Consider the following 20,519-nt stretch of genomic DNA (forward strand, 5'->3'; position numbering starts at 1 on the left):
TAAACTTAAAGAGGGGTGGCACCTGGGGTGCAACATTGGGGATTGTCCTGTCCCTTTTCACATGTGTGTTCACATACACATTTGTACTACACACACACACACACACACACACACACACACACACTTGATAAAGGATGTATATATGTATATATACATATATATATTATATGTTGGGACAGTATTCACCATGTTCATTCTCAAGGAACAAAAGAAATAGATGGACACACGCATTGGAGCGTGTGTGTGTGTGTGTGTGTGTGTGTGTGAGTGCGTGTGTGTGTGTGTGTGTGTGTGTGTGTGTGTGTGTGTGTGTTCCTGTGTAGACTCACCGTGGCTTCTGTAATTCCACCTTCTCTAATGCTGCCTCTTATTTTCACCTTAGAGCAGGGCTGATTTCCAATCTAACGATTAGGCTGGATTTGCCTAAGATATGAGTTCTTCTATGACATGAAAATACACAGAAGTGATAAAAACTCAGCAAACTCAAAAGGTTCCACCAAGTCCACTTCATCAGCCTGTGTTCCTCCCTCCCCAGCATAGAGACCATCTGGCCTGAGACTCTCACACCTGCAGCCCTCACTGTAGCCAGCAGGGGGCAGCCAAACTGTATTCTTACCCACATTATGAGTAAAATAGCTGCTCTTTTACCTAGTAGGATGTATCCCCAGGATAAAGTATTACTGGTGTGTTTAGAAGCCCACGGGGCCTACTAATGCACTTCCATTTACGGATTACCACAAACCTAGTGCTCAACAACTCACTTCATCCTCCCTTAGCCAAAAGTGAGCAGTGCAAAATGTAGAGTCGTTCTTTTTAAACAGTGTGGTGTTTACACAGCCACATTTCCCAGACCTTCCAAGACCTCTTCAGGTGGTATTGACAACTAACTTCTCTGCCAGTCATATGCATTGTGTTACACTATGCTTGCACGTGACTTCCATGAGCAGCCTGGTGTTTGTGGTATGTTTTACAATTATTCTTTCATATTTAACAAGTTTTACAGGCAAAATTAGGATAATTTCATTCAAAGTAGTTTAAGTTTACTTTCTTCCTCTCTCTGTGTCTCTGTCTCTGTCTCTGTCTCTGTCTCTGTCTCTGTCTCTGTCTCTGTCTCTCTCTCTCTCTCTCTCTCTCTCTGTGTGTGTGTGTGTGTATGTGTGTGTGTGTATGTGTATGTGTATGTGTGTGTGTGTGTTATGTGTGTGTGTGTATGTGTATGTGTGTGTGTGTGTATGTGTGTGTGTGTATGTGTATGTGTGTGTGTGTATGTGTGTGTGTGTATGTGTATGTGTGTGTGTGTGTGTGTGTTTGTGCGTGCGCACAGGTTTTCATGTATGTGGAGACTACAAGAGGACATTGGGTGTCCTGCTGTACCATTGTCTGCTTTAGTCACTTCATACAGGGTCTCTCACTACACAGGGAACTAATCTGGACGCCAGCAAGTTCCACACAGCAACGCATCTCCACAACTGTAGGGATAGAGTTGCATGTGTCACTAAGGCCTCCATTTTATCTTTGAAAGCCTTGATGGAAAGGATAGACTTTGAGTACAGGAACACTGTGGACACCAGGTCAGAAGTAGAGCCTGCCTTTGTTATGAGTAGAGTGCTGTGTATGGAAGGAACAGCAATGTTTCTCTTAGTTTTGTGTTTTGAAACTTCTGGATATACATTTAAAGACATATAAGAAAAAACTGACTCACATAAGTTATGATCATTGTAACCCAATTTTCCCATTATTACGATCATGCTCTCTGGAACATATATTTTATTCCTTCAGGCAGCAACTCACTGTGTAGCTCAGGGTAATCTGGAGCTCACTGGGTAGCCCAAGCTGGGTCGAATTTGTAATACAATTTGGCATATTCTTTGTTTTATTCTACTTTCAAGAATACTAAATCCTATCCTGCGGAACACCAGCTCCAGGAGAACCCATCTGACATTTTGACTCAGCACCTGCGTGTATAAGACCTTAAGCTTTGGTTGTCCATCATTTCCATGAGGGTAGGATTTAATATCCTTTCATTATCATACCAAAAGATGAGTTTTGGACATTCCCCTTTCACTTGTCCTTTTCTGCCCAGTATATATAATATGACATCGCGATTGATGTGTAAAAACTGTTTATATACTGTGGTCCCGCCACAGAGCACAAGTAATGTGTATCATTACCCACATGAGCATTTGTCTTAAGTGACCTCATGGTGTATCATTAACTCAGTTGTGAGGTCCAGCAAAAGTTGCAGGTTTTTGTTTATGTTTTTAGAATGTAAGTGATATTATCATAATGTTGTATTGCAACAATTTCCAAATGCTCATAGCATCTTTACTAACAGAAACACAAAGTTCCATCAACAAGTGAACAGATAAATCAAGTGTGGTGTGCTGAACTTATAATCCTAGCATTTGGTAAACTGAGGCCTGGAGGGGGCGTTCTACTAAGTGAGATCCTATTTGAAGGAGGAGGAGAGAAAAGTAACAGAGCAGGTAGTACATCTCAGTGGTAGAATGCCTGCCAAAGAAGCTGAAGGGCTCTGGTTCTGTCCTTAACATGGCAAAACAAGTAAAACAGCAACTGTTGATATGGTGAAATTCAGCATATAAACTGTGGAGGAGACAATCCAAATAAAAAAGCTGAAGTCCAACCTGACAAAGACTCTTCTGATTAGACTTTCATTTTTTTCTTTTCTTTTTGAGATCATAATATTTCTAGGAAACGAACCATATGATAGCAAAAAATACTACCCTTGTCTAGAGACAGGTCTTAGGAGAGGTAGTGAGGGTAGCAAAATGTTATGCTCTGCGAAGCAATGCTACTATATAGAGCTCCATCTCCTCACTTTAGAGAGCATACATGTTATAGTTTTAGTAAAGCAGTTTAGAAGGCATTATCATTTTTGAAATTACGGATTAACTGGACATTTCAGCATCCATCTGAGATATACACTGGACTCATTACTATTTAAGCTGGCTGTATCAGCGATCCGGTGGGTGATCTCCCTCATGACCTAGGCTCAGAGACTTAAAGTTCCATTTATCGACATATGTACACGACCAGGAAAAGAATATAGTTTCCCATTATGAGTCCCTTGATCTTTCCCAAAGGAAAAGCCTCTTGAATTGGCAGAAGGCTCCTCTGCTTCCCTACTGAGTAGAGTGTTGTGTTTGAAAATGAACTGTTCCCTGCATGCTCCTGTTCTGAATGTGTGTTCGCTGGCTCATGCCTCCATTTAGGAACATTGTGGAAACTTAAAGCGATGGTTGGAGAAAGCACTTCACTTCTGATGCTTCCTCAGAGATATATTATCCCACTGGACTCTCGGGTTCCTGTCAGGCATGTGATGGACACCTCTCCTGTTGTCATGTTATGACGTAATTGATGATTAAGTCTTCTCCATGGTGGACTGTAATCATAAGATTAAACCGGTCCTCCTGGGCACTTCTGTCAAGTACATTGTTCACAGCCATGCAAAACCAACACAGCATGTCATGTGCAGAATTAAACATATCAATACTTAGCATTCTTATGATCCCTAAAATTAGCATAATGGCATCTCATTCTGTTGTTTTCTTGTGCATGTGTATATACAAATATATATATCACATTTCGTTTAAGTATTATCATATAGAGTGTTAAGATTCTGCTTTTCTATTGTTTGTTTTCACTTTCATTTGAGCTGTTATGCTGATTACTAAACATACTGATTAAATAACAAGGTATACAATATGATCTAATTTTTTTTTGCTTGCGGCTGTGTGGGGTGTGTACATTTGTATGTATGCATGTTTGTGGGCACAGGTTTGTGTGTGGGTGTTTCCATTGTTTCCGTACTAAGGGCCCCATGTGTGCTAGATCGGACGCCAGCAAAGGGAAAGAACTCACCCAAGGTTCTGGGATCGGGACACGGCTATGGCAACTAGAATGCAGGCTTGATCTTGATGTCTCCCACTGTCTGTCTACACGGCCCCTCATTATTCTTTACTCCATGGTGATATTTGTTCTTGAGGATCAGTAAAAATAAATAAATAAATAAAATCTTCACTCGTCCCATACTAGCAAGAAAATAAGAAAGCAGAAAACATAGACAATCAAAAGCATAAGATACACTTGGGTGTTGGCCCTCACCTTCCCCCTCGTCTGCGACTGTCTTCTGTTCTCTACTGCACATTCTACGCTAACTGTCGCGTGAGCTTCCAGGAAGTATTTTGTTACCACCACTTGTGTCGTTGGAAGAGTGCTAGGATCACAGGCTTGTATTGTCTCATCCAGCTGAATGTGAATTCCAGGGATCCAAACTCAGGTCTTCCTGCTTTTATAGCAAGTAGTTTACCCCACAGAGCCATCTCTTCTCCCCCACATTTACTTCTCACTGCTGGGTTCTGGAGTGTCTGGTTCAAATCTTCTCATTGAGAGATAGAGCATTTTTTTTCTTCCTTAACCAGTCCCTCTTCTTCTAAGGTTCTACCCTAAAGGCACAACGTACAGATATCAAAAGCCATAAACAGGCACGAGATTTTTCCTTGTAAAATAAATCATAACAGAAGACTACTGAAAATAGTATAGGTGTTCACCAATGGGGATGTCACTGAATAATCCAAGGTCCATCTATGTCTATATCTACGCTATAATGCAGGTATAACAAGGCAGGAGGGCTCCTTTTCCTACTACTATATAAGTGATCCCCAGTGTACATTACTAAGTGAAGAAACTGAGAGGGAGAAAAATGTCTAAAGCAGCTGCTATGCAATGTTGTGGCACTGGCTAGCTACATGTAGGCATTCAAATGTAAGATTAAATTCATATGAAATTAAACTTTCATTTTCCTATCATACTTAGTTCATGTGTTCATGTATTCAGTGTCCAAACTTCAAAAAACTTAAATGTAAAGCAAAACCAATAAACAAGGTCCTAGAGTAACAAAGTTTTGGTTTTTTGAAAAGAGAAACTACTGCAAAAGAATTAAATATTTACCTGAGCCTTCTTTTTATACCTGAATTTAGCAAAGATGATAAGTGTCTGTAATAGAAGAATCCTAAATAATAAATACACAAATGCTTATAAAATTATAATGTCGCCCCTTTACAACCCTTAGTGAAATGCAGATCTACCCAACAATCTTCCTTGCATGCAAAAAACCTTGGTATGTAACACAGATTAGAAAGTTTATGTTGATGTGATCAGCTATAACACTTGGACCTGTAGATCAGCTTTAATGTCATCAGGAGAGAGACAACTAGACCTAATGGGTTCTTAATGAGACTGCAGGAATAAACTTCATATTTGACCTATTTTTTGCCAAACTCTGATTGTATTGTAGCATCTAAATTCAATATTAACTATAATGGTATAGAAGTGATCCTAGAAAAATAATATATGACATACTAAGAGTCAAATCAGCAATATCTGCATAGCAAACTTCATAGGACAGAGCGAAACTTTTATAGAAACAATTGAATAAGAGCTAGGGAGATGGCTTATCAGTCAAAAACACTTGGTGCTCTTTCAGAATTTTGTTTCCAGTACTCAAATCAGGGAGCTGACAACTGCTTGTAACTCCATCTCCAAGGAAAGTGACACCCACTTCTCTCCCCCATGAGTTTCCATACAGACATACACAGAATGAAACATAAAAGTCAACCTTAAGAGGGAAGACTGAATGGTAGCTGTGATTGTTAAAAATGCTTGCATGAGCATAGCAAACCCCTTCTGGAGATTCAGTTTAGAGATGAGAATCATCTCAGAAAACTCAGAAATGTTATCAACGGATCCACAGATTTGGGGTTACACCTGGGGTGCAGAATCATGTGAGTCTTCTGAGAATCACCTAGTTCCTAATTCATGGAACAATTTCAAATTGCTAAGAAAGACCTTTCAACTTTAGGGGATAGTTGGGTGTCTGAACCACAAGGTGTTGGTTGAGCTCTCAATGGGGTCAACCACACCCTTACCTGAGTCCAAGTCCTGGAAGTTGGACTCTGCTTTTCTCATCACATCATCTCAGCCTCCAATAAGAGGGAATTAAAATGGGGGAAATGGTGTAAGGTTTACATGGCAACTATGGTGCGGCGCATGATGTTCGGCAAAGTAAAAGAAAGCTCCACCCAGTCCACCCTTCTATGAGCTTACATTCCCCTGAAAGAAAACATCTTCACCTTTTAAGCCACTTGAAAAAGCATACTCACTGGCAAAAGTAGGTCAGTGAGATGCAGGCAATTGGCAGAGTTGTCCAATGTTAGTGATCACAGAAAGTTCCTGTTGTCAGGGAGGTTGTGGCCTTTGAGCGTGACTTCAGAGGAGTATTATCAGTGTACAGAGACCCGAAGATATTATCTACCTCTTAGAAGATGAGCATTTCCTTCTATCTAAGGAAGAAAGATAGACAGTTTCACATCTGTTGCAAAAAGCTAGGAGACTGTCCATGATCACAAAATTCATTGATTCTGGAGTTCCAGAACTTCACTGCTGTTTCCAAGTGGAAGGCCAAGGACAATAGAGAGAAGCACAATTATTTCCCAAGTGCATCAGGTGATCCCAATAAATCCTTCTTTTCCATTACAGAAGTTTTCTTTTGAGGGAAAGTGCATTTGTGACCAACACACATCTCACCTCACTATACACTCACCTCTTTTCCACTACAATAACAACTTCTGTGACTGGAGAATATCGCAGGAGAAACTGTCCAGGTCCTCTCCTTTCCACCTTAGTGGTCCTAGGGTGAAATGCTCACTTGATGAAGCAATTGAGGCTGGGCATGGTGGGTCACGCCTGTAATCCGAGTACTCAGGAGGCAGAGGCAGGCAGATCTCTGTGAGTTTGAGGCCAGTCTGGTCCACAAAGTGAGTCCAGGACAGGCAAAGCTAACACAGAGAGACCTTGTCTTGGAGAAAAAAAGGAAGCAATTGAGTAATTGTCCAAAAGTCTACACCCCACCATACACACTAACCAATACACTGGCTATAGACAAAAGTGTAACAATGCCCCAATCATCTTTGCTGGCGTCAACAACTACATATTATCCTATAGTCAGAGATTCTAGTAAAAAGGTGGAAACCCCATTTCCAATATTTACTTGTATTCAACCAAACGATAGCTATTGAATAGCTCCCAGGATTCTTTCTGTACACTGATCAGGCACAGCTGGATGTTGTGTGCTCCATGATGGCATCTGTGAGTAGGGGGTTCCAATCTTCTTACGTATCCAGTGACTTCCCTCTCATAGGTGAACACTTGTGTGACTCCATTCCTCGGGAGACATAAACAAACGTCTACTTATCCTAGATAGAGAACCAATGATAAACGAGAGTAAAAGATACCACCAAAGTCCAACTTAGTTTATTGGAGCTACTTAAAGGAATGTAGGTGAGGGATTACTTGCAGATGGAGGAACCACTCAAGGGCAGCTTTGTCACTGAAAACCTACCCCAGCAGAGGCAATGAAAACAAAAGCTGGAAACCCACTGAAAAACTTTGCAGGAACCCTGACAGGAAGCTCATTCTCTCTCTGCCCCTCACCCTCGCTCTCTCTCTCTTTCTCCTAGGCAGCTCTGCTGGATTCTGTCTTCCCAAGAATCCCTACTGAGTATATAATCTTGGTGAGGGAAGTGCCTTGTGCGTCTGGTCAGTTTCAAAGACTTCCAGAGACTCCTGAGTTGTTTACTTCTGAGTCTCAAGGAGCCTATCTTTAGTACTTCCTGAGTCTTAACAAGACTCCTTTAGAAATCCTTGAGTCTTAATGAGCTGGGAAGGGTCTGCTGCACAATACCACCAGGGCTGGCATCTAGCCTGAGTGCAGCAGCTCCCACCATCCTTTAAGAGCTTCTAGTCCATAGAGGCAGCTGTGTGTATAGCTGCCATATTTAACTCTACTCGATACAGTTTCAGTTCTACAAAAACAATTATTTTTATTGGTTGTAACATGCCATGTTATTTTGCTTATCTGAAATTGGGATTCTCCTGGATATGAAGTACTTATATTTGTTGTATATGGCAAGTCTAGGGACTCTGAAGAAAAGACTAAGAGAATCCTTCCAATGGTAGGTCCATGGAAAATTCATAGATCAGATTAACAATACAAACACAACAACATCATCCTAAATGGTAGCAGTTTTTCTGGGCTAACGCATAGAATCGAGGAAATGCATTATTTTTTTTAGAATGCCTGTGAAGATTTTTTTCTGGAAAAGATTAGAATTTGACTCAGACAACTGAAAAAAAAAAGGAGATCTGCCTTCAACAGTGTGAACAGAAGCATCCGGCCAATTGATAGGCCCAGACAGAAGAAAGACATAGAAGAAGTGCACATTGGCCCTCTCCTCTGGAGCTCGAGTGTTCTTACAGAATGTGTGATGCTGACTGTGCACGGCAAATGAAGGGTATTTGAATACCCAGAAAGAAGACAGGCAGTTTTATTCCAAAGATATTTTCCTGGGCTCAGCTAATTCCCAGATAAGAAAGCTAACTCTGGATCTCCTCTCGTATTGCACAAACCCACCCAGAGCCGCCACATGTACAAATTCACAGTCTCCCTGTTTGGCAAAAGCCAGAATTTTTCCACTGTAAACACAGTGGGGCCAGCTCCTACATAACTCAGGGAAGTAAAGGAATTCCAGAGCTTTCTGGAATTCCTCGGAGTGCTGGGTTACAAAGCCTCCTGTAGCTTTGCACAGGAGCAATAAAGAAGGCTTCTGCCTTCTGCCGTGTTTTCCTCCTGCTTTTTCTTGCTCTAACCTGCTGTTTCCTCTTGTGGAGGTGTGTGGCAAGACAGGGAACAGGCTCTTCCCTTTGCGGTGCTCACTTAATCTCTTACCCGCACCATGCAGTAATGGAAGGCACATTGTGAACCAAAGCCTCATAGTCAGAGTTTTGGAAAGAAAGGCTCTATCTAGGGTAACTGGGGAAATGGCTAACTCTCCCCTGAGCAGTATGAACAGATGAAGGAAGTGGCAGTATGAAAAAAATAATAATAATTAGCTTTTAAAAGAACATTTTGCATTTATTTATAGAGTGGGTGAATGTGTGCGCCCATTCTAGGTTACATATACAGATCAAAGGACAATTTGCAGGCATTGACTCTTTTCTTTCACCAAGTGTGTTCCAGGCATCAAATCTGGGTCAGGTCATCAGGTTGTCGGCAAGGGCCTTTGCCTGGTGAGCCAGTATATGGGCCCAAGAATTCAGCGGTCTGAATACTTATGGCTGCATATTCTAACCAAATTCCAAATTTCATATATTTCCTATGCAGACAAATAGACAACATCGGCAAAAAGTAAAATGTGAAGTTTCCACAATAATGCAGCCCCAGTTACTAAAGAGAGAGTCTTGGGCATATGCACATGAGAAAACATTTACAAGAATGGTCAGCACACGCCTTTAATCTCAGCACTCGGGAGGTAGAGGCAGGCGGATCGCTGTGAGTTCGAGGCCAGCCTGGTCTACAAAGGGAATCCAGGATAGCCAGGGCTACACAGAGAGACCCTGTCTCGAAAAACCAAAAAACAAAAACAAAAGCAAAAACAAAGAATGGTCACTGCGGCATAGCTACTCCTATCAAAGCAGTCCCAGACGACCTGACCCAAGAAACCTCAGAAATGCTTTCCAGAAAGAAGAGTTGTGCTAGATGGTGGTGGCGCACACCTGTAATCCCAGCACTCAGGGAGGCATAGGCAGATAGACCTCTGTGAGTTCGAGGCCAGCCTGATCTTCAAAGTGAGTCCAGGACAGCCAAGGCTACGCACAGAAACCCTTTCTCGGAAAAAACAAAAAACAAAAGAAAGTATGAAAAAGAAAGAAAGTTAAGTTGTGGCCGGATTTTATTTTATTGTTTTGTTTTGTTTTCTATTTTTTTATTTTATTAATTTATTCATATTACATCTCAATGGTTATCCCTTCCCTTGTATCCTCCCTCCCTTCCATTTTCCCCTTACTCCCCTCCCCTATGACTGTTCCTGAGGGGGACCTCCTCCCCTGTATATGCTCATAGGGTATCAAGTCTCTTCTTGGTAACTTGCTATCCTTCCTCTGAGAGCCACCAGGTCTCCCCATCCAGGGGACATGGTCAAATATGGGGCACCAGAGTACGTGTGAAAGTCAGACCTCACTCTCCACTCAATTGTGGAGAATGTCCTGTCCATTGGCTAGATCTGGGGAGGGGTTTGAAGTTTACCACCTGTATTGTCCTTGGCTGGTGCCATAGTTTGAGCGGGACCCCTGGGCCCAGATCTGCCTATCATAATGTTCTTCTTGTAGGTTTCTAGGACCCTCTGGATCCTTCAACTTTGTGGCCCGGATTTTAATCTATGGGTTCTTTGACAGCTATATACATGCCAACACTCATTTGTTTTGCATAATTCTTTCCTAACCATTCCCAGTTGCCAGGATCCTAAGGGCCCTGCTCTCTCTGAGCACTTCTCCCTCTGATGTCCTAATCCCTCTTACAGGCAAACCCCATAGTTACCTTGCAGTTCTGCAACTCACATTTTGGTCACCAGATGGCACCTGACTATTTTCAAAAGACTTGTTTCTCCCCATAAAAGGTATATTTTTTTTATGAATAGAAACAAAAATATTCCTCAAAACTAAGGTTAGTACCAACTTACCTTAATTCTCTTTGTAAAACAACTGTGTGTTAGACAAGACTGAGTGGACACACACACACACACACACACACACACACACACACACACACACACCTTTATTTCTGTGGTAGGAGTTTACTGTGTGTCAGGCAATATCAGTCCAACTCCATACCTGCACATCTCATAATTTTCCCCTCTTTTCATCTGCTTATAAGTGGATTTCCATAGAAACAATATAAAGAGACTGCCTTCCCCGCATGTCTGGTCCAAGCTTGCCTCTGTCTTAGAACCAAATTTATAATCGAAATGATTCTCTTGAAAACAAAACAAAAAAAAATCTGCCTTGGGAAACTAAACGAATATTTGACCCATGCTTCTTATAAAGCAAGCTAATAGGCTCCAACATGTCCCTCACTATATCGTACAAAGAGGGGAGGGAAGGATCGACCATGTGCTGTGTTAAAAGTTCTCCTGGATGAGGAGTAGATGTTTTGTTTTTGTTGTACTGTGCTCTTCTCTGATTCAGTTTCCATTTGATAATTCAGAGTATCGTGTTTCCATACATAATTTTAAGTATGAGTAATCTATAAGAAAACAATATGTGTCACGAGTTGTTTAAGGGATCAATTTGAGGTGACATCAAACATGAGACTCCCCTTCCTCACACTGGGAGATTAGAGCAGAATCACAGGACACAGAGAGGAAGAAAGAACACATCATCAAAGGTATAAAACAGGACAGAGGAGCTGGTCAGCACGTAACTTCCATGATAAAGTGAAATGCTTATCACAGATTTCTCACATAGTAATCATCTCCTCTCGGCTTTCCTCTGGGATAGACTCTGAGCAAATAGACACTCTTCTTGGTTGCTGGATATAATGGCAAATGTTCTTGAGGCACCCTCCATGGGGGGTTGCTGCTGGTTCATAAAATAACACAAGCATGTATTCTTGGAACCAGTGATCTTTCTTTTAAGAAGACCACAGAGAGCCTTTCCTAGAACAGTGTATAACATCCACAGACTAGAACGATGAAAAATGTCTGTCAATAAGGAGAAACTGATGCCAAGATCTAAGTAAGGAGTATCTATGACTCAAATTACTATGTATGCATTTGATTATCCAGGTATGTAGTACACATGTGTAATGCCAACATACTTAAAGGCAAGAAAATAGTTATTTTGAGGCTATAATGAGCTACATAGTATATTCAATTTTTAACCATGTTATATACTGAGATTCTACCTCAAAAGAAACAAGCAAAAAAAAAAAAACAAAGGCAACATAAAATCCATCATTATGCTTCTACAGAGTGATCTGCAAGATATATTGTGACTAGAAACACCAGGTGTAAAAATAAAATGGGGCTAGCATTTTCTCCCCTGTATTTTCATCCCGTGTTACATGTGACAAATGATGTTAATAAATAATATAAACCTATTTAAAATAAAGATAGCTATTTAACAAACCAAATTTAGCCACAGTTACAAATTTTATCCCTAACACTCATATTCCAGGTGCCCAACAGCCAATGATTACTGGGCAGTGCAGATATTGAATGTTTTCATCACTTCAGAAAGTTACACAGGACACTGACAGTACAGATCTCTTCTTGTGAGTGGGAGCCTTGATACACAAACTATCTGTGCTTGTATTATTTTGGGAAAGTGGAGAGTTAAAACACCACGCAACAACAACAAAATGATCTCCTGTAAGAGTACCATGGAATAACCCAAAACAGATGCTGATAAATTTATTCTCTTGGAAATATACATAAGTACCCATTCCATGCACCGAATCTAATCAACTCCTTAACACTGAACAACTCTATTGCTCAGATTGAGTGTAGTTAAAATATTGCCCGTTCAAAAGTTTCCTTGGGGGAAAAAAAATAGCTGATTCCAGATTTGGGGCCAGGAATGCAACAGATAAGTGTACACTGAACTACCACATCTGGAAGCATTTAAAAAAGACCCAGAAGCCTGTATTCTCGGTAAGGTCATCTAATCATTAGGAAAAAGCGAAATCATGCTGTTCAAAAGAAAATGGAGATCATCACATTGGATGAAGCAAATCAGACTCATCAAATAAATCTTGAATATTTTATCTTATAGATTGAAGTAATGATCAGACATAATAATAGTAATCAAACAGACTACTTATAAGACATATACAACACACACACACACACACACACACACACACACACACACACGAGTTTAATTGGAGTTACCTGACAAAAGGGATAATGTTTCTTCCAGAAGCCATGGGTTATTAAACAAAAAACTCAGTGCCTAGTGTGGGATTCTCCCACTAGCTGTTGGTCAGGACTGTTCCAATGATCCTCCAAAACAATGCCTGTATTGCTCTTAGTTTCCCATCAGAATTTGATGGTAAGATCCTACTGCGTAAGATACCACATACTTTGGACTTTGGGCACAGGACATTAGAGAAATCAAATTGGCACTAACCAAAAAACTTCATTCCTACTGCCTAGTTTTCATAATACCAGAAGATGCTATGCAGTATACTGAAGGGAAAAAAGTAATCAATATTCTTACCCCTCTGTGACCCCTGTAACTACAATAATACTCATGGGTGAATTAGTGGCATGGCTATCACAGAAGCAACCAAATAGCTTTATGATTTAAGTCCCATTCCACAGGAAGAAACATGTACCTTGTACTAAAAATCTGATCAACGTCCTATGGTTGGGTAGTTCATAGGTCGCAGAGGTGAACCTACTATTACTACTATTCTGCTGGGTGGACATAGTAACAAACTACCCTCTAAATTCATATCTCTATATTCATATATTAGTACAACTTACAGACTTCATGATTTTTTTTTGTATAGTGAACTGTGGTTAACACAAAATTGGTCAAAATATGGAAAGTACTTTTCTATGGAATACTCAGCCACAAATGGAACAACTATCACAACTATGCCCAAGACTCAGAGACAGTCACAGCACAGGAGTTGGAAAGATTCTAAGAGCCAGAGATTGGGGAGTACTGGGGTAAAACAGTGTTTTCTTCACATTTATCCTAAAAGGGGATAATGTTCCTCTCAGAATACATAGGTTATCAAATAAAAGGCTCACCACTAGGTGTGACATACCTCCCTCTAGGAGAGGTATGTAGGAGAACTTCAAACAACAGACTGTCACAGCAGTTGTGGTTTCTTGCACAAGATCAATCTAGTCACCATTCTAGCATGCAAGGGGAGGTGCTCATGACTCCTGAACCTCTAAATGAGCAGCTATTGACAGTTGATGAGTTCTGGGGGGGGAGGGAGAATCAGGTTTTGGAAGGGCATGACTCCTAGTAGATCAGCCACACTTCAATGGAAGGCCCCACACCAGGAAATCCAGGCTGCACCAACTGGAGCATTGGGTTTTTTTTAAAGTAAGAGCATGAAGTTGAGAGAGGTTGGAGATGTGCAAGTGGATGGAGAAAGAAGTGGGGAAAGATGTATCTAAGTACATTATATAAAATTTTTAAAAAGTTAATACAATATTATATTACAATTGACATTCTAGAGAAGCTACATATGGTGGCACATGCGTCCCAGTATGGGGGAGTTGTACACAATAATCCAAAGCCAGATGAGTTTCATAAGACCCTGTATCAAGAAACCAAGAACTAAATTAATAAATTGGTAAATTAATTAACTACTTAAAATTAAAGAATAGAGAGAGGAACGGTTAGGAGATTAGAATGGTACAAGTGACAGGGGCTGACAGCATCTGAACCCAGTGATTTATCGTAAAGTCATAGAAGCAAAGAAGAACAAGGACATGGCTTCCTGGGAGTCTTTTAATGTTGCTGTTCCAAAGTGTGGTGCTCTTTCCTGCCACCTGTTACCAAGGGGTGCTTTCCTACATGACACCACAGCTGCGCAGATCTGCTTCTGGTAAGGGGGATGGGAAGAGAAAACGCACAGACTAACCTATCATGTCCCATGTGACCTTGTCACTCCTGCTCCAGTAGCATGCTGACAGGACTCCACATGGCGCTTGTTCTTCTCTGGGAGCTGGTTCCGGATGGAGAGTCCACAGATTTCTCTCAGGTTACACTAGAAGGCAGAGTAAGGGGAAAGAAAGCACACAGAAAGAGAGTAAAGCAGAGAGAACGCCCATGAAATACAGGAATGGTGTAGTTTGTCCACATTCAGTCACGTGCAAGCTGTGCAGTGACACTTTTCCTCTGCTTTGTTCATCTCACAGACGCTTTGTACACACACACACACCACCACCACCACCACCACCACCACCACCACCACCACCACATCAAGTTGCATCACTACTGAGCTTTTCCTCATCCGCTGAGGCCAGGCAAGCAGCCCCATTTGGGAGTAATCTATTATTTCAACCCAAGAGACTCTTCAATAGCCTGTTACCATCTACCTGCAGACAGCTGACTACAGTGACATACGTGGAAACTGTAATTTAAAAGGCACCTCCCTTAAAATAGCATGGGACAATATGAAATAATCAGGAAACACCTGCCCACTGCTGTGTAGTGCCTAGGCACTGAGTGGGGCAAAGCATTGCTGTGAGAAACTGAAGAATATAAAGACCCATCATCCTCATGGGATGGAAGACTGCACATTACTGCCGAGTGTATCCTTCTCACACTGACCTACAGATCCAGTCCTACACCAACAGATCTCTACACAGACATTTTAGAGAGAAACTAAGGGGCTGATTCTGAAGCTCATAGTGGCTGTGAAAAAAGCTCGGAAACAGTTTTGTAGAGGAACAGAATTAGAGGAGGAACATCTGATTTCAAAACTCCTTATAAACCCAGAGTAGTGAAGTCAGTGTGCTTTGCACAGAGACTTACATAGCGAAAGGACAATTCGGGCACAAAAGCCAAGAGTGTGGTCTCATAAGGACTTGAGATTAGATGTCATTGAGATGGATGTGTGTTTGTGGGAGGCAGGTGGGAAAGGGAAGGCGGGGAGGAGCAAGAATCAGAGGGGGGACAGGGAGGGATAGAAGGGAGGGGAGAGGAGCAAGGAGGGAGAGGGGGATTTCACTGATTTCAAAGTTAGATTGTTCAAAGAATATTGGGAAAGTTTAAATATTAAATGAGACTTAAATTCAAGGTTAACAATTAAGTAAAAGACTACTTGTAAAATGTGCTTATTCCTCTGTAAATTTTCAGTTAGTAAATTAAATTTTAAGGAACATCATATCATTTAGGCATGAGAAGAGCATGCTAACATGGTTCATCAACATTGGTTACAACCAATCTGGCCCCAAATAAGCACAGTCTACCTATCTATGTATCTGTGTGTCTGTCTGTGTGTCTGTCTATCTACCTATCTGTATTTTTGCATGAATATATTTCCACATGGAAGCGTGTGCATTGGATAAGTTCCTAATGCCCAAGGAGGGCAGGAAAGATCATCAGATCCCTTGGAAATGGAGTTACAGAGAATTGTGAGCCATCATTTCAGTGCTGGGAATCAAACCTGGATCCTCTGGAACACACCCAGTGCTCTTCAACAGTGAGATACACTTCGACCCCTCATTTATTTGTGCCATTAAAAAAACTTTTAGAAATGGTTAGGAATGGTTCCGTTGTACCAGCATGGAATTTGGCTTTATGAGGTGGGTTGAGGTTTCCTGACTGTCAGTTAGCAAACAGCAAACTCGATCACAGGATGAGGGACTCTTTCCCACTCATGTCCCTTTCAATGGCCTGTCTTCTTGTCTTATCTCAGGACAAGTGGATCTCTCCATGCACAAAGATAAATACAGACTAGTCATATATGGTAGGATACAAAAGTCAACTCTGAATGCACGATTGATCTAATGGGGCTAGAGAGGTGTCTGAGAGGTCAGGAGTGCACTTTGCTGTGGCAGAGGAACTGAGCTCAGTTTCCAGCACCCACATGGTGGCCCACAATTACCTATAACTGCAGATCCAGGGAAGCTGACACTCTCTTCCAGTCTCCATATGCATCTGCACTCACATGCACATACCCTACACATGGACACACAAGCACATAAACAGTGAAAAATGAAAATAAATTTAGTAACTAATTGATATAAAGTACAACCCAAATAGAAACCTTGTAATGGAAAAAAAAGAATGTTAGGGGCCATGGTTTAGGAACAAACTTCATAGATAAATAAATCTCTTTCATTAAATGGAGAACCGATTGCTAAGAGTTTCATAAAGTGAAAGATGGACACTCTTCCATATATATAGTAGAAAGAAAAAAAAAACAAAGACAAGCCCCAGCCTGGGATGACAAATTTTTGAAAATCATGTATCAGATTAAAGGATCTGTTTCCAGAATACAGAACGTCTGGCAAAAGTCATTAAAAAAATAGACAATTGGATCAATCAATGGACAGAAGATTGAATAGATGACCCACTGAGAGAAACATACAGCAGCAGCACCCTTAATCCTCAGGGGGAAAAAACAGATAACTCCTCCAAGAATATCCATACTTAAAGACTTGTCAGACCAAGTCCTGTCAAGTTTTTGGAGAGTGAAACTCCCATACCCACTGCTGTGTTCATGAAAAGAGGTCAATATCTTTGGAAAAAATATCTCAGCTTCTTAAAATGTTAGCGCCACCACATTCCTAAGCATTTACTCTGGAGAAAGAAACCATTTCTTTGAAAAGGCTTATTTATATAAATTCATACCAGCTTTATATACAAGAGATTGAAATTGACAACAACTTAAACATTAGACGGCAATTAAAGACATTGCTCAGTGCTTAAGAACACTGACTGCTCTTCCAAAAGACCTGAGTTCAATTCCCAAAAGCCACATGGCAGCTCACAACTTATCTGCAACTCCAGTTTCAAGGGATCCAACATCCTCTTCTGCCCTCCATGGGCACCAGGAATGCATGTGGTAATCAGACTTACATGCAGGAAAACACATACACACATAAAATAAAAAATAAATCTTTAAAATTTGAGGCAAAGCCATATATTGTAGACCCTTCAGTATCAAGAATGAGCAATTACCATATACAACAAAATAGATAAATTTAAACAAATGTGGAAGATGAACGAAAGAAGCCAGATGCCATGAGGACTGGAGAGGTGGCTTAGTGGTTAAGAGCACTGTCTGCTCTTCCAGAGGTCCTGAGTTCAATTCCCAGCAACTACATGGTGGCTCACAACCATCTATAATGTGATCTGGTGCCCTCTTCTATCATGCAGGTGTACATGCAAATAGAGCACTCAAATACATAAAATAGATAAAAATATTTTTTAAAGAAGCCAGGTGTCTCTAAACTCAGATTCCTTTAAAACACATTCCAGGATATACAAATCATCTACAATGGCAGATTGCTATATTTGTCTGCAGACAGGGTAAGCAGTGAGTGGGACTGAGAACCTGAGTAACTCAGCAATGAAACCTTATGGGTTGGTAAAAATTAATGAAACAGGCCTATCTGATTATGGAAGATGTCTATTGTCATTATGAAGCAAAATAGAAAATAATTATTATTTTTTTCATTGGCATGTTGGACTTCAGAGTTGGCCCAGTGGTAAGAGGATTTGTTGGTCTTACAGAACGTCTGGGCCTGGGTTCCCAGCTCCCACTTGGTAGCTCACAAAGGTCTGTATATCTAGTAGTGGGGAATACAACACCTCTTCCTGGCCTACACCAGACATCCACTCAGTATACATATATGCAGGTAATCACATATATACACAATTTCTTTTAAATTGTCATCATCCAGATTTTTTTCAGAATTTTTTAAAGTGCATATGCAATGGACAACAGCATGGTGACCAAAGAAAAGTATCTTAAAAATCAAGAAAAGTCTGCATTAAAATCAGGTTCTTAGCAGGACCGTCAAAACAAATGTGTCTTTTAACATTCAAGACATTCAGATGAATCATGTATGATTTTGTAATCGGGTGTTATCACTGAAGGTCCCAGAGATCCTGCGGGTGAGGATTCTCATTGCCTTTCACAGTGGGGGAAACTGGGCAGAGAGCAGGTGCAGCTGCGTATTTTATTCTCAGTGAACGCCCCACCTTTTCACAGAAACATGGCTCCTGGGCATCCTGAACCAAGACAGTCTGTGTAACCAGAAGGTCCCCAATCTCTCTCCTACAGGAAATAGCGCAGCACCAAATTGACTTGGGCTTGTGATTAATTTCATCTTCACACGTCCAAGGAGGTCACCGCCCCCTCCCCGCCCCCAACACACACACACACACCATAGGACACTCACACTCTGAGCTCAATCCAAAAACTTGGGTGCAGGAAACCTCTGTTCTTCTTGCCAGATCACCTAGTGCTCCATTAAAAAGAGAAAGAAAGAGAGAAAGAAAGAAAGAAAGAAAGAAAGAAAGAAAGAAAGAAAGAAAGAAAGATCATGCTACTGGCCTTAATGACGTCAGGTTTCTATAGCAACCGCCATGCACAGGCTGCTGTATAGAGACGCCCCCGCCCATCCTCCCTTGTGCCCTAGACTTTTCTGCAAAATGCCTTCACCTTCAGGCTACCTGAGAAAGCACAGTGAGAGAAACTGAGATAGGACTCAGGAAATTAAAAGAACTTTGACTTGTTATGTGAACCAAACATGTCCCTAGAGACTGGCCCCTTCTCTCTGTAATAGATCACGCTGGTTTCCATTTTAAAGTCTTCAAGGTCACCCTAATGATGTCAGGTTTCTATGGCAACCGCTATTCGCAGGATGTTCAACGGACTGGAAATGCTTCCCCCATAGCCCTCCCTTCCTTGTCTTTGCATTTTTCTGAAAGCAAAACAGCATCACCCTTCAACCCACCTGAGAAAGCAAACTCATTAAAGCAACCAAGCAGGGAAGCAGGCAATTGGCAGAAGCCTGACCAAACTGGTGAAATTAAGCATGTTTCTGTGGGTCAGTATTTTCTTTAAAAGTAACTGTCTAAATAAATACTAAATAATTATGATTTGGGCTTGGGCCACATTCATAGTTGTCCTTGAACAGACCCCCTAAGGAGCCAAAAGAAGAAAAGTACACGGACTTTATTCTTTAGAAGGCTGATATTGGAGAATGTAACTTAAGTGTTGCTAACATTTTGGCTCCCTACTAATTAATTACAAATTTTTCCAGAAACATTCACCTGCAGTGCTGAGTTGGGGCAGTCATAAAGGCCACAAGTACCTGCTGTCTTGTAAAAGAGCTCTGGGCATGGGTGGGCAAGGAGGATGATTTTGTTGATGAGGGCTATCCTGGTAGCAAAAGAGAGTGTTCAAGAACCACCTTTGAGAAAAAAAGAACTTCGTGTAATAGATATTTATATTATATACTTATTATTATTTGTATTTAGTCACCAGGAAGGAAGTTTCCTGGTCAGTCAAGCTTAGTTTCTCTGTACCCTGCATCCAAAGTATGTCATATCTTCAGCTCTAAGGTTTATTGTCTAATTATAGTGGGAAACCAAAAGGAGTGACAATAGTCTGTGTTGTTTGGGGCCTCTGGGGGCCTCCTTGACTGATAGGAATGTGTGATACCTGGTCCTGAGACTCTCATTTCATAATCCATGCTTCAGAGGGAAGAATTATTCCCCTGTGCCGGATGTCTTTCCTCAAACTCATTTTAACGGGCTTAATGTGTGTTTATTTTATGTGTGTTGGTGTTTTGTCTATACATCTTTCCATGCCCCGTGTGTACGCCTGGTGCCCATAGAAGCCAGAGATCATATCACTCCTGGAAGTGAAGTTACAGGCCACTGTGAGCCACCAAGTGGGAGCTGGAGTCAAACCCACGTCCTGGGAGAACAGCCAGTGCTCTTAACCACTGAGCCATCTAGGTCCCTGACCTCTACAGATATCCCAAATTAAACACACAAATCTAACAATTTGAGGCTATGATTCATATATGAGAGAAAATGTGGCAATTTTTTTCTCTTTTAGTATAATATTTTCTAATTCTATTCATTTTAATGCAAATTTCATAATTTCA

General features: G+C 41.1%; 1 long non-coding RNA gene across 2 annotated transcripts; it reads right to left on the reverse strand.

The window, feature by feature from the left end:
- Positions 1-317: 317 nt before the first annotated feature.
- LOC311602613 lies at positions 318-18,936 on the reverse strand. 2 transcript variants are annotated; one of them, XR_014780803.1, is made up of 8 exons: positions 18,801-18,936; positions 14,525-14,650; positions 7,070-7,274; positions 6,623-6,877; positions 6,183-6,362; positions 4,126-4,466; positions 3,883-4,000; positions 318-3,441 (listed from the first exon to the last, which is right to left on the reverse strand). It is a non-coding gene; the product is annotated as an uncharacterized lncRNA (long non-coding RNA). The 2 variants fall into 2 exon arrangements; XR_014780802.1 differs by lacking the exon at positions 7,070-7,274 and having other exon boundaries at positions 6,623-6,709.
- Between the last annotated feature and the right edge of the window lie 1,583 nt (positions 18,937-20,519).

The sequence above is a fragment of the Acomys minous genome, assembly GCF_964271855.1.
Source record: "Acomys minous genome assembly, chromosome: 7".
Classification (NCBI taxonomy): domain Eukaryota; kingdom Metazoa; phylum Chordata; class Mammalia; order Rodentia; family Muridae; genus Acomys; species Acomys minous.